The sequence below is a fragment of the Ambystoma mexicanum genome, chromosome 8 (genome assembly GCF_040938575.1).
Source record: "Ambystoma mexicanum isolate Mex_15411 chromosome 8, UKY_AmexF1_1, whole genome shotgun sequence".
NCBI classification, from domain to species: Eukaryota; Metazoa; Chordata; class Amphibia; order Caudata; family Ambystomatidae; genus Ambystoma; species Ambystoma mexicanum.
The window spans coordinates 659,854,883-659,869,534 of record NC_090929.1 but is presented as its reverse complement, the minus strand read 5'-3'; positions in this window follow the sequence as shown (position 1 = coordinate 659,869,534).

The following is a 14,652-nucleotide window of genomic DNA, read 5'->3' as shown; positions in this document are numbered from 1 at the left end:
TTCTTGTGGTTTTCTCAGAATTTGATATTTTATTAATGAAACATAATGAAAAGAAAACCTAACTAAGCCTACTCTACCAGAGAGTTCCCTACCTAGTATATGTTCTAAGGAAACATCTCCTAGCATACAAATAAACTTGTCCCTCACACTAAACAAAACATTCTAAGTAAATCATAAACAACATAAATAAATGATTAGAAATAAATGATCACCTGTATCCCAACTAACCACATATGTTTTACTGCATTTCAGTGACATTTAACCCCTCCTAACCCCACTTGCCTTCCCCAACTACCCTAAAATGTAAAATAAAATATACCCTAAACTTGCAGCCCCCCCAAATAAATGCTGTGAAAAAATACAGTAAAATGGCAGTTTCACAATATGCAGTGAGACAGCTGTGGTGAATTGGGCAGCTAAAAAGTATTTGACCTTAACTTTTTCACAGCTAAAGATTTATCACAAAGTTTCAAGGGTTTAGTCATGCTATATATTCTAAAGTACATAGATGTATTGTTCTGATGTTACTGACTTTTCCCATTTGTGATATCTTTATGTGTTACGGATATTGTTATTACACCCAATTGAAACAACAAAGGTTTCAATAATCTTACCTTGACAGATCGAATGATCCAATGTGAAACAATCAAATGCCGCAGTGAAAGCTCCCCTGTGACTGCCCTGTCCTCTCCGGGCCGGAAATGAAAGGACAGAACGGCCAGGGAAACCCTCTAGAGGGAGAAAACCCTGGTGGAGTCCGGGAGCCTTGTGGATCAGGAAGGATGCTGAAGTGTCCTCAAATCGTGGCAGAAGTTGGCTGGCGGGAAGGCTTCTTCTAGGTGCACAAACAGACAAGGTAAGAATATACCAGAGACAGATAGAATTCGTATGGTATAGCAGTAGGTAGAATATCGAGTTCTCTAACCAGAGACGGTGGGACTCGATCAATAGGTGATTGGTTTTTGGTCTTGGGAGTGTGATAACTGGAAGGCGGATACCCTAGAAATAATAGCAGGTAAGTGCCGAAAGGTGGAAATAAGGGAGAGACCCTGAGAGGAAAGCACTTACTCTAAGCGGGTATTCAAGCAATGACAGAGTCGAAGCTAATAAATTAGCGTAGCCGAAGGAGACGCTGAATCGGCGTGTAATTCCCAATGCGGTAGTAACTAGAGTCGAAGGGGAGAGCTGGTAACAGGATCTGAGGAATAGGACAGTACAGAGTTAGTACAGTAGAGAGGTTCAAAGGAATCCAAGGTAGAAGATAGTATAGAAACGAACTCACGGAGCGTCAGTGGAAACAGAAGCGACGCAAGTTGCTGTTGGCTCAGGTTCCGGATAAAGGATCACGTGAGCGGTTACGAGCGTCTCAGGAAAACGTGGACAACTATACTGCTACCCTCTGCCTGGAGATCACAATAAGCAGTCCTCCTGGAAGAAGTACGATGAAGCAAACTGCACAAGCGATTACGGGCCCACAGAGACCACCACCCGCAATGTGTAACAGTATGCCCCCTCCTCCTGGGGGGAGACCCAGGCTTCCCCGGTTGAAGTTGAAAAATCCTCCGAATTAATTTGGGAGCATGAACCCCAGAGGCGGGTTCCCAAGTTCATTTCGCGGGAGAATAGCCCTTCCAATCAATCAAAAACTGCAATCTTCCCCTCCTATAACGGGAGTCACAAATATTCGCTACCTCAAATTCAGAACCAGTATCAGTAAGGATAGGAGGTGGTTGGGACGTCCTCATCCGTTGGAAACGATCCGGTATTACCATCTTGATTTGAGATATATGAAATACTGGGTGTATTCGTGACCAGGAAGTTGGTAGAGCAAGTTTGACTGCGGCCGACCCCACCAAAGATAAGACTCGAAAGGGTCCAAAATATTTGGGAGACAGTTTTGACGGGACAAGATGACGAGGAAGGAATCGAGATGCCAACCAAACAGAGTCTCCCACCATAGGATTAGGGGCATCTCGTCGGTGTCGATCCGCATTCTTCTTGGCTCGATCTTGAGCCCCTTACAGAGATAGCTTGGCTAGCTTCTGACCTTCCTGGATGTCTGTGATGAGAGTGTCAACCTCCGGGCATCTGGAAGTAGGAACAGTCACGGCAGGTACGAATGAGGGGTGATAACCGTAAGAACAATGAAAAGGACTGGTGTTAATGGCAGAATGTCTAGCATTATTGTAGGCGAATTCTGAAAAAGGGAGCAATTCGACCCAGTTGTCTTGGGCTGCCGATAGAAAAAATCTCAAATGGCCCTCCAGAGTCTGATTAGGCGTTCGGTTTGCCCATTGGTTTGCGGATGATATCCCGAACTAAGGGCCCGTTTGATACCCAAGATGTGACAAACCTTTTGCCAAAACAGTGACGTATACTGGGGACCTCAGTCTGACACAATAGTGTCCTGGAGTCCATGTCGAGAAAAGATTTCGGAGAGAAAAACTTTGGCCATTAAAGCTGCTCCTGGTAGTTTGCATAATGGAGTGAAATGCGCCAATTTGGTAAAATAATCTATAGTGACCATGATTGTGGTTCTATTTTCGGAAAGAGGTAAATCCGAGACAAAATCGGTGGAAATGGTCTGCCATGGTCGGTCAGGAATAGGCATTTTAGAGAGCAATCCTAATGGGGGCTTACGTGGAGTCTTGGCTTGAGAACAGATATTGCATGCTGCGACATAGTCGCGGACATCAGCTACTAACCCCGGCCACCAGAAATAGCGTTGTATTAACTCCAAAGTGGATTGAGAACCCCGGTGACCAGCTGTACGAGAGTCATGACACATCTGTAACACCTCCTGTTGTAAAGCAGGAACGGGAATTAGGACTTGGGTCCCATAAAAAAAATAGTCATCTTCAGCAGTGAGATGATGTTTGGAGGCAATATTCTCACATAACGATTTGTTCTGAAGAGTGGCTGTTCGTACTTCTTGGAGGAAATCGGTCAAGACCGCTATGAATCTAGCTTTAGGAAACATCTTTTCTGAACTGAAGCAGGGTGTATGGGGATCCTTACGGGAAAGAGCATCTGCCCTCAGATTGTGTTTGTCAGGACGGAAGGTGAAGTCAATCCGGAAGGGAAGGAAAAAATATGCCCAACGGGCCTGTCTACTGTTTGTGGTTTGTGCATTCTGTTGTACTCTAAGATTCTGATGATCGGTGTGAACCTTGATCGGAAAGGAAGAACCCAAAAGCAGATGTCTCCACTCTTCGAAGGCCCTTTTAATGGCTAAAAGTTCCTTGTCGAGTACAGAATAGTTCTGTTCTGCAGTGTTAAATCTTTTAGACAAATAAGCCACTGGTCTTTCTTCCCCCTGATCTGAGAGTTGTAAAAGGACGGCTCCTAATGCATATTGGGAGGCATCAGTTTCTACGATGAATGGCTTGGTCTGATCAGGGGTGATCAGAACTGAAGCGGAAGTAAACAACTCTTTCAGTGTTTGAAAGGCACTTTGGGCAGCTTGGTTCTAGGAAAAAGAGGCGCTCTTCTTTAATAGTCGGGTGATGGGTAAAATGGTTTCTGAAAAACAGGGTATAAATTTCCTGTAAAACTTCGCGAATCCTAAAAATCGCTAAATGTCTTTCGTACAGGAAGGTGTTGGCCAATCCAAAACTGCTGACACTTTCTTTGGATCCATGGAGATGCCTTGCGATGATAGTACAAATCCTAAGTACGTCACTTGTTCCTGATAGAATTCACATTTTGTGACTTTACAATAGAGGTGGTTAGACTGGAGGCGGTCAAGAACAGTGTTAACATGCCGAATGTGATCTTCTGGGTTGATGGAATACACCAGGATATCGTCCAGGTATAGGATGGCAAAGTGGAACAATATATCCGCGAACAAATGATCCATAAATCGCGGGAAAACTCCCAGTGCATTAACCAGTCCAAAGGGCATTACGTGATATTCATAGTGTCCGAAAGGTGTACGGTAAGCCGTTTTCCACTCGTCCGCGGGAGCTATTCGAATGAGGTGGTAAGCTCCTCTAAGATCGAGTTTTGTGTAAAGGGAAGCCCCCCGGACTGCTTCGAGGATGTTAGTAATCAAAGGCATCGGGTACTTGTAGGTTATAGTAATTTTGTTAAGACCCCGGTAGTCAATACAGGGACGGAGTTCGTCAGAATCCTTTTTAGGTATAAAAAAGAGAGAAGCGCCTGCTGGAGACACTGATTCAGAGATCAGACCTTTGTGTAGATTAGTTTGGAGGTATTCCTTTAATGCTGTTTTTTTCTTTTTGGGAAAGAACATACATTCGACCAAAAGGAATAGGTTGATCGGGAAGTAGGTCGATGTGACAGTTGTCCCTCCTATGTGGAGGTAAAGTAGGAAATTCGGGATTCTCAAAGACGGACTGAAACTTCCTATGACATTGAGGAATAATCTCTAGTTGATTTATTGTGGACACTGCTGGGAGATGTGTTGTTTCTGTAGGGATCTGGATGCCTTCTGACTCTAGCGATAGGCAATGATGAACACAATGTTTGGACCCCAGGAATAGAGTCCCAGCTGACCAGTTAATGAAGGGGTTGTGAAGTCGCAACCACGGGAGGCCCAAGATGGCAGGGAAATGTACCGCTTTAATAAGGTCGAACACCAGAATCTCTTTATGATTGGCAATCATGCAGGTAATAGGTCCGGTTTGTTCCTTAATAGGACCTGAACTCAAAGGACTTCCATCCACTCCTTGGATGGGAGTTACAATGGTTTTGGATACATGTGTTATCCCATGTTTTGTAGCCCAATCATTGTCCAGAAAATTTCCTGCGGCTCCACAATCAATTAAAGCGGGAATGCCTGATAAGATTTTTTCAGAAAGTGCCATGGAAAAAGACGCTACCACCATTGTCTGGCTAGTTGCAGTGTCAAGAGACATTCACATTTGAAATGGGGAAACAGGATTGTGAGCTCCTACCGTTCTTCCCCTTGCGGTAGGGCTTTGAAGTTTCCCGATTTCGGATTAGGTGTACGCCGAGGAGGAACAAGGTTACAATCTTTCAATACATGAAAGGAGGTCCCACAATACAGCATAAACCAAGAGTCTTTCTCTTCTCTCTTTCAGTAGCGGATAGCGGTCCCCTTATGGCCCCTACCTGCATAGGCTCTTCGGTAGGGATGTGGGACTTTCCCACTACCGGATAGTAATCCGGATGTGATCGAGTTCCCTTATTCTTCTTCTTTTCATAGGACCGTTCTTGTAAACGGTATTCAATCTGCATAGTAAGAGTTATCATGTCGGCCAGGTTTGCTGGGCGTGGGACTTTAGAGATCTCGTCTTTAATTTTGTCGTTTAACCCTCTGCGAAAAAGGGTGAGAAGACCCTCATCTGGCCACCCTAGTTCGGAAGACAACTGTTTAAATTGCGTGATGTACCCTAATAAATCCTTACTACCCTGTTTCAGATCGAGGAGTCTTTCTTGGGTGGCAACAGAAATTTCCTTTCTACCGAACATAGTCTTGAGACTGTTTGTAAAAGCTGGGTAGGAATCAAGGATAGCATTACTAGAAGTCACTAAAGGCATGGCCCATGCTAATGCAGGGCCCGAAAGATCGGAAATTACAAACCTCACCTTGTCTTTGTCAGTAGGGAAAAAACGTGGTTTGAATGTAAATTGGATAGTACAGCTGTCAAGGAATTCCTTGAGCTTATGGGGATCGCCATCATACACCATTGTGTGTAAGGTAGATGTGGGAGTGTCTGAAAATGCTCTAGCAACTTGCTGTCGCAGTTGTACATTATCTTGTTTTAAGAACTGAACCTCTAAGGACATGGCCTACATTGCGGCCATCAGTTGCTGCATTTGTTCTTCCATAAGGATTTCGTCTGTCCGTACGGGCGTCGCTTACTGTTACTGATATTGTTATTACACCCGATTGAAATAACAAAGGTTTCAATAATCTCACCTTGACAGATCGAATGATCCAATGTGAAACAATCAAATGCCGCAGTGAAAGCTCCCCTGTGACTGCCCTGTCTTCTCCGGGCCGGAATGGAAGTACCCAGTTGAAAGGACAGGACGGCCAGGGAAACCCTCGAGAGGGAAAAAAACCTGGTGGAGTCCGGGAGCCTGGTGGATCAGGAAGGATGCTGAAGTGTCCTCAAATCGTGGCAGAAGTTGGCTGGCGAGAAGGCTTCTTCTAGGTGCACAAACGGACAAGGTAAGAATATACCAGAGACAGATAGAATTTGTATAGTATAGCGGTAGGTAGAATATCGAGTTCTCTAACCAGAGACAGCGGGACTCGATCAATAGATGATTGGTCTTTGGTCTTGGGAGTGTGATAACTGGAAGACGGGTACCCTAGAAATAATAGCAGGTTAGTGCCGAAAGGCGAAAATAAGGGAGAGACCCTGAGAGGAAAGCACTTACTCTAAGCGGGTATTCAAGCAATGACAGAGTCGAAGCTAATAAATTAGCGTAGCCTAAGGAGACGCTGAATCGGCGTGTAATTCCCAACACGGTAGTAACTAGAGTCGAAGGGGAGAGCTGGTAACAGGATCTGAGAAATAGGACAGTACAGAGTTAGTACAGTAGAGAAGTTCAAAGGAATCCAAGGTAGAAGATAGTATAGAAATGAACTCACGGAGCGTCTGTGGAAACAGAAGCGACGCAAGTTGCTGTCGGCTCAGGTTCCGGATAAAGGATCACGTGAACGGTTACGAGCGTCTCAGGAAAACATGGAACAACTAGACTGCTACTCTCTGCCTGGAGATCACAATAAGCAGTCCTCCTGGAAGAAGTACGGTGAAGCAAACCACACAAGCGATTTCGGGCCCACAGAGACCACCTCCCGCAATGTGTAATATTATGTACTTGAATGATACATTCATTGTGTTTTTTTAATGTTTCCAATAATTATCTTTCAAGGTCTAATGATAGTACACATTATTTGCAATGCTCCGTAAACAGACATTGTTTACCTTATTGTATATAATCATTTCTTTTACAGTGGTATTCCACTTCAAAACAAGGACACTCTAAAAAATGGCATGGTTAAAGTTTAGTATTATGTAAGAGGAATATGTATGTACCACTTTTGTTTGGCTTGTCATACCGGTGCTGTTAGAATAACATATATATTTTAGTACCCAGTCTGCTGAGGTTGTTAATTTTAATCATTTGTCTAAAAAGGAAAACAACTTCTCATTGGAGAGAGAAGAAAACAAATCTACTTGTTTACAGTATTCAATCATTTACACAACCTAAAAAATCTTGAAAAATGATGTTACGCACATCACATACAATGATTTATAATAACGTTTTTTTATCACAAGCTGCAAAATCAATGTTAATTAAAAAGAGGTGTTGTGGTCTAAAATAGAAATGGTGACATAATCCAGACTTCCCTTTTACTTTCATTCATTTTAAACATTCCTCTTTCTATCAGAGATCAGTTTTTATATTGTCTAAATGCTGTTATTTTCTAATATGCATCACATATTAAATGGAAAAGTAACCAACAAAATCAACTTATATACTTTTTAACAAAAATACATCCAAATCTATCCCTTGATGTACACTAAATTAACCTTTAAATATTTTTTTTAGAATCAGACTCAATGAAATGTGGAGTTTGTAAGTAAACTTTAATAGGGAAACTGGACACCTACACTTGACTTAATATTAAATGTGTATGCCTATAACATTTAATTTTCCCTGAGAAGTAGGTATCAATTGTTATCTTTTATAATTTGATTTGGTTACAAATATGTTGGAATTAGTGTGCAGCTCATTTGAATTTTTTAAATTTGAATTTCTTTCAAGATTATGGAAACATTTGTAAACTAGTTCTTTCAATGGACAAAAATATGTACATTTTTGAAACACTGATTTAAAATAATGTGTGTGTTTTTTCAACATTTTTCTTTTTTTCATACGGAAACATTGTTTGTAAAAAGAACTTCATATCACTGTAAATAATGTACATGATACCAATCAAAACACCCTACCAATATTAGGAAACATGAATATATATATGAATATTTAGCTAATATTTTATGTTTAAAAAGGGCAACAGAAGATTGCACGATGCCATTATTTGGAGCTAAAATCAAATTGATGTATTTGCCTTGACCTCATATAAAAGCTTTAAACACTTGTAACTGTTTTGTAATTATTCGTACACATTAAATCCTATTCAGAAAAGATGATTTTCTAATAATTGAAATAATGTTAACTAGGCCACACATATGCTAATAAAGACCTCTTTTTTGATTGCCACTATGGTGCCACACTTCCACATGTTAACTACATTAAACTATGTTTATAAAACTAGCTAGTACACTTTAGAAATTAGTCCATAGAAAGAGTAATTACTTTCATGCCTATACTCTTTATGATGTATACGTGATCCCTTTTTTTCTCATGCTGTGCTTCTTTTTATTTACTGATCTTCTGAAAACCAACTTTAAAAATGTGGTTCCAATAGTAATAAGTAAGACTTCTTTGAAATTCCAAGGCCATCCGGATTTGTATGGAAGTAAAGAATCATTACATTTCAGACAATGTATTTCTCTTCTCATCCAAATAGTATTGTGTCCTTTGTTAATTAAAAGAACCTCACAGAAAGTTTTTTCTTTTAAATGGATACCTGCTCTTGGGATAAGTTTAAAATGTATGGATTAATCTTTGCGTCATCCGTTTGATATCTTTTCAGCATAATTCGCAAACATTCTTTACACTTCAAATCTCTAAAAAAAAGACTGAAGGTAAGATCAGTACAGATCATGTACAGTACAGATCATGTCCCGGTGAATATTTTTTCTGCAATAATTAGTCCATTAATTGGAAAATCATGAAAGAATACAAAAGTAAATTCTCTTTTTCTAATACGTCCACGATACCGAAAAAGAATTCATGTGCATTCTGTTAATTGTTTTCGGAAAAATACATGCAGTGAGAATCTGCAGCTACATAATTAGACAAATCCTGATGCATTATTTATTTGACCTGGTGGTTCATCTTTTATGTTTTTAAGGTTGTCTTTCCACCCAAAAGAGTTTATTCTGAGCCTGTACTTACTAACTGTATGAAACATTTGAAAAAGGAAACATAGGGTTGAATTTTATTAACCATACGCCCCTGTTTTATAACTAAAAAAATACAGAGGATGTTTTTGGAAACTTTGACCAGTTCTTCCTGCACCATCTTCCACTGGTTAGGTAGCAGGTAACTGCACCTTTTTTAATTAATTCAACTCAAAGTACATTTATTTTTCTGATCAAGAGCTCTTGAATGTTTAGGCAACAAACCAAGGAGAGGAGTCTTGTTGCAAATCACCACACAGAAATAATCCAATCACAGAGTAGTTTGGAAAATATCTTTAATGGCAGTCGGCCAAGCAGCATACAAACAATTAACAGAACAGAATACAAAACCAACCTAAACCCCCTTATCTGTGCCAAACAAAAACACACAGCGTCCCTCATGTACATTTCGGCTAGACATACGCACAACATAGGATGAAGCAGTTATTGGTAGTAAGGCACAATTTAACATGGCAGCAATGGGTGGCTGAACGTGGCTGAACTTTCACAAGTGAAGAACAGAGTAGTTTATAATTGGAGGGTACAATTTAACTTTTCCCACCACAGGAGCATACATCATACAAAGCTGATTCTACTCATACATTATCTGCTGCCACTAGCAAATGCAATCCTGCCATAATTTCAAAAGGAGATAATGGTATGTATAACATGCCTTTTTGAGACATGGTGGCCTAAATTAATCAGTGCAGCTTTTAAAGTCTGTCTTGTAATTTGTACAAAGTGATGGCACAAATTGTGCTCTTTTCAAAAACATGTCTTTATAAATTCTAAAATGCGCTGAAGTTCTACCTGCTAGATGAGACTTATTAATGCAATCGAATTTCACGCAATATACTCAATGATATGATAGATGATATGTAATTTATAACGCGCCTGTAAGTGTTTCTAGGCATGACAAGGCAAGGGAGGGAAGACAGAGGGAGGACAAGACAAACGATCTTACTCTGCCTTGTGCCATTCAGATTGTGCAGGTGCGATAACGCCAAGTATATGGGGAAGCGAGGGGGTGAGTGCCAAGAAGTGGGAAGTACAATCAGGGCAGCATTGCTCTGAGTAAGTGCAGCCAGGGCGGCGTGGCTCTGGGTAAGTGCAAGGAGGCAGGGAACGATAGAGGTTTACAGTTCCCGCCCATAAATTGCTTGGTAGGCCCGGATGCATTGCAGGGGAGACTGATCATGGAGGAGCCAGGTACCCAGTGAGACTCTGAGGGTAGCCAAGCAACCAGTCGGCGCAGCATGCAGGTAGGTCAGCAGGGAAGGAGAGCGAGAAATCAGAGGAGAAAAGGAAGGTCCTGAGCTGCTTCCAGAACTTCAGGTGGTCTGGCTCAACTTTGAGAGTGGCAGTGAGGCCATTCTATAGGAAGGCACCTGCAGAGGAGAGAGTTCCACACCCCCACTCTCTGCCTAGAGAAGCATCTGACCCTTAGAGTGTTGGAGGTAACTGAGCAAAGGGCTTGAGAAGGAAGGTATTTGGAAGAGAGAGTTGGATGTAGTGCGGGCCTTGGCCGCAGAAAGCCTTGTGGATGATGCAGAGGGTCTTGAACTTGTTTCTTGCAGCCACCGGGAGCCAGTGGAGAGATTTCAGGACTGGAGAGATACGGTCCCTGGGCTTCAGGCCAAGGAGAAGTCTTGCAGTCCTGTTCTGGATTAGTTGGAGAGGCCAGAGAGTTGAGGAAGGCAGATTGAGAAAGAGGTTGTTGCAGTAGTCCAGCCTATAGAGAACCAGGGCTCTGGAGACAGTGAACTTCTGGGAAAAGTGAGAAAAGGAAGAATACATCTGAGGAGGTGCAGCTGGTAGTGGGCTTTCCTGCAAAGGTCTGGAATGTGAGGAGAGAAGGAGGGAGTGGAATCAAAGATGAAACCATGGTTTTATTCCTCACAGGAAGGCGAAGGAAGAAGACCCAAGAAGGGCAGCCAGAGTGAGAGAGGGAAAGGCGGGGGTCGGGTTCCAAAGAGAAGGATCTCCGTCTTAGTGGCATTAAGGCAGGGATTGTTGGGGGTACACCAATTCTGAATCACGGATAGACAGCCAGAATGAGAGAGAGAGGAGAGGAGGCTGAGGGGAGCCTAAAAGAGAGCTGAGTGTCATCCGCATAACTCTGAAAGTTGGAGGAGAAGGTAAAGATCAGGTGGGCCAAAGGGGCCAAGTAGACTTTGAAGAGCCAGGTTGAGAGGATAGAGCCCTGGGGAACACCACATGTGGAGAGAGAGGTGATGGAGATAAAGGACCCAAGTTGGACCTGTGAGTTTCAGTCCACGAGGAAGGAGGTCAACCACTCTAGGGCCTGATCCATGATACCCAGGTTCCCACGGAGTCGATTGATCGGGATGGCGTGATTGACTATGTCAAAAGCAGAGGAAAGGTCAAGGAGGACGAGGACAGAAGGAAGGCTGGAGTCGTGATTAGAGAGCAGATCTTCACAGATGTTCAGGAGAGTAGTTTTCATGCCTCTGGCTGCTCTGAAGCCAGACTGATTGTCATGGAGACAACCAACAGAATCCGAGTGGAGAGTAAGCTGGGAGATAGCCAGCTTTTCCAGGAGTTTATCCAGGAATGGAGTGATAGAGTTCAGGTGATAGTTTGCCGGACAGGCAGGATTGGCAGAAGGATTTTTAAGGAGGGGTGCTCAAGGGAGTGCTTGAGGAGAGGGGAAAGATCCAGTGGCAAAAGAGTGATTGCAGAAATCAGCCAAGGCTGGCGCGAGGGTGTCAATGTGGTCCTTTATGGTTCTGCAGGAGCTGGGGAGCACTTGTTTGGACAACACTTTCATAGATCAGACTTGTCTAGAAACATTGCCAGGTGTTGTCAGAGAAAAGAGGAGAAAGGAGGAGTAGAGGGAGAGGTGGCCAGAGGGGGCCGAGATAGGTAGAGGGAGAGGAAGAGGAGAGGGAGGACAGGATGTCCTGAGTTTTAGTGCTCAGGTGAGAAGCCAGAGCTGTTGAGAGGGCCTGGGAGAGGACAGGAGAAGTGGAGACTGCCAAAGGATTGGTCAGCTCCTTGTAGGTTTTAAAGAGTTTGGCCGTGTTGTTAGAGGCTGCAGAGACACAGGCTTGGATGTGGACTCTCTTCTTGGACAGGACAGAGAGTATGTATTGCCTTTGGAGCAGGAGGCAGGCCAGTTTGTCAGAGGATGCGCCCAAAGTCCTCCTTTTCCTTTCAGCCAACCTGCACTTGTGTTTCAGGGTGGCGAGGTTGGAGTCATACCAAGAGTTACAATTGGAGGTAGGCTTCAGAGGTATTCTCATGACAGGGGCAAGGATGTCCAGAGTATTGGAGATAGAAAGATGCAGGTTAGTGAGGGGTGTGTCAGAGTGTGAGTCAGCCGCAGGAAGTGCTATGTGGGAAAGTGACAAAAGCAAGGACTCTTCCAATATCGCCATTTACCAGGCCAATTGGACATTCAAATGACAATTTAACATAACTTAATGCTTAACGCAAATGCACAAAACAGGTGCCAGACAAGCTGTTTGAGAGATAGATAATTCTAATTGAATTAACCATGCCTGTGCTTTTTAATTTAATTCTAAAGGCATTGTGTCCCCATCTAAGACATCCATAATTCCATTAATTCCATAATAACAGCTTCATTCTCAAAGCTCATCATCACAGAATTAAACGGATCACATTCTGTATCAGTAGAATCCAACAAACACATGGAATGCTTTTTCTGTTGTAGGTCGAGCATCACTTGAGTGCCAGTGCCTACTTGAAGATATATGTTTGTAATTATTCTATTCCCTAGAGTATTTTTAACACCCTCATTGAGTACTCCAATGCTAATACTTTTAATCATTTCTGTATATTCCCTGTATATTGCCTCAGTAAGTTATTTGTAGTAGATATAATGCCAAAGATTAGCGTTTCCTAACTGCCTGGATATATTTTGAATGAGTTGAGTTAACATTTTGAGATTGCCAAAAATAAGAGCATGTTTTCCTCGAAAGGTATGCCTAAGTCTTCAGAACCTCTTGCATTCTCAGATCAACATAATCTAGCATAAGATTAGACACCATAACTTCATTCACAATCAAAACTCTCACCTTTCAAAGCACACTTCTAAGTCTGTGTGGTGCCTCAGTTGAAAGATTCCTAAATTTCAACTTGTTGCCATGCTCCACTGTTAGCATTAATAAATGCTACCAACTATGGCTGCCCATGTTAAATGCTACCAAACCTGCAGGGGAGTCACAATTAAAGAGACAGTGCAGTCAGTTTCTTGTTGGACTATAGTTATCAAAACTCGGATGTGAAAGGTTTTTCGTGATTCAGCCTATCCAATAGCATGCCGCAAATAAGGACGGAATTGCTCACAGAAACACTGATTATTTTCTTGCCTTAGGCCATGCCTCAATCCTGGTTTAATTTATCTCTGCTCTGTATTCAGGTTACACACCAATGCATCTAAATCAATATCTAGAACCTTTTCTTGCTTCATAGCATGTTTAATGTCCTCCATGGCAAGCTTAACATCAGTTTGCACTAGTGGGTCACCGTGAGCATTCTGACTATATTTTCGGTGACTCTTGAATCGCCTAAGGAGAGTCATTTGCTATTTCTGTTGTCACCAGTTCTGCTTGACACATTTCTTCTAGAATTCCTAAATACTCATCAAAGTTTGAGTAAACAATGTTTACTTTCTTTTCCTCAAAGGCTGCTTTAAAATTCTCACAACTTCCAAACAGTTATTTCTCATTCTGCTAAGGTAAGAACAATTGCAAAAGGCAAACGTAGAAAAATGTGTTATTTTCTGCAGTTCAGCAAGCCAATTTCTTGTGATTGATGAGAGATGGCTTTCATGTCTCTCCAGGCAACCAGGGCAACCATTTAATTTAAAACACAGAGGTTTCATCTTCCCTTCCACTTTGTGGCATGAATAGTGCTCTGCTACTTCATACAAGCAACGTTTCTCCAAGTCGTTAGACCTTTTTTGATGATAAATGTAAATCAAAATAGTTTTGACAGTGCCTGTCCTATTAGGCAACTTTTATGCTAATTCTTCCATCAAAGTAACTGGCTCTAGCGGTAGCTTCCTATTAAGGCAGGACAAAGGCTGGTCCAAAGAATGTTGATGCTTCATCCACAGAAAGGCAAGCTAGTGAACCAATCTGAGGCTTCATACTCACCACACTCTCTATGTGAGCTCATTTTGATGTCAAAGCTTAGACCTTTTTGACTCAGTCTTTTGTCGGCTGACAAATCAGCCCAAAACTCATTTGCATTTCTTTTTCTGTTCGGTTCAAGAAAGCTGTAACATAACAAGCAACTGCTGTTGTGTTATCACCTACATACTGGACATCAATATTTGCATTCCACATGTTGTGATAAGGTGCCAAATAACTTTGTGATCAAAGTTATTTAGTTTCAAAGTTGTATTACAACATATTGTTTTTTATTTAATTTTTATTTATTGTTGTACAGTTTAAAAAATCTTTAACAATACACATTATCCAATTATGACAAAACCCCAAACATACAATTGACTACAATGTTACATGAGATTACAAAAGGCATACATATACCTAAGAATAGCACACAGAAAATACTTCCAACTCATTCTAACTGTAAAGCTTTTAAAAAACCTGTCACTGCCGGTACCACA